The sequence below is a fragment of the Plasmodium inui genome (assembly GCF_000524495.1).
Source record: "Plasmodium inui San Antonio 1 unplaced genomic scaffold supercont1.113, whole genome shotgun sequence".
NCBI lineage: Eukaryota > Apicomplexa > Aconoidasida > Haemosporida > Plasmodiidae > Plasmodium > Plasmodium inui.
Window position 1 is genome coordinate 25,929 of NW_008481947.1, and position 501 is coordinate 26,429.

Consider the following 501-nt stretch of genomic DNA (forward strand, 5'->3'; position numbering starts at 1 on the left):
TACTCCAGCTACTTGATTATCATCATGGTGAGTGCCTCTGTATTATTGTTCGTCTGTCTCCTCTTATATGAGGCATGTAAATCTTTGTGGGTTCTACTCACCGGTTTTTTTTTCTTTTTGACATTCCCAGAAAAATTCTGTGTGTATCTTCTATATTTGAGGACGCTTCCATATTTTGCTCGTTCAAACAGTTTCCTATGTGGTCACCCAGATACAATTTCACGTCTTGTGAATTCTATTGTTCTTTGCATTCATGCAGAAGCATCATGAAGAGCGGTATGGACATTTCCATGTCTACTTCTTCATCTGTAAGTACACACACTTCGTGGTTATGCACCCCCCGTTTTTCTTTATGGAATCCTGTTCCTGACGTGTTATCAGTCGTCTCATATATCACATGCTCGGCTGTTTCCTTGTGGATATGTTGTATTTATTAGATGTTATTCTTTTTTATCACAATCCTCTGTTTCCTAATATCTTCAGCAACGTGCTTATCTTTTT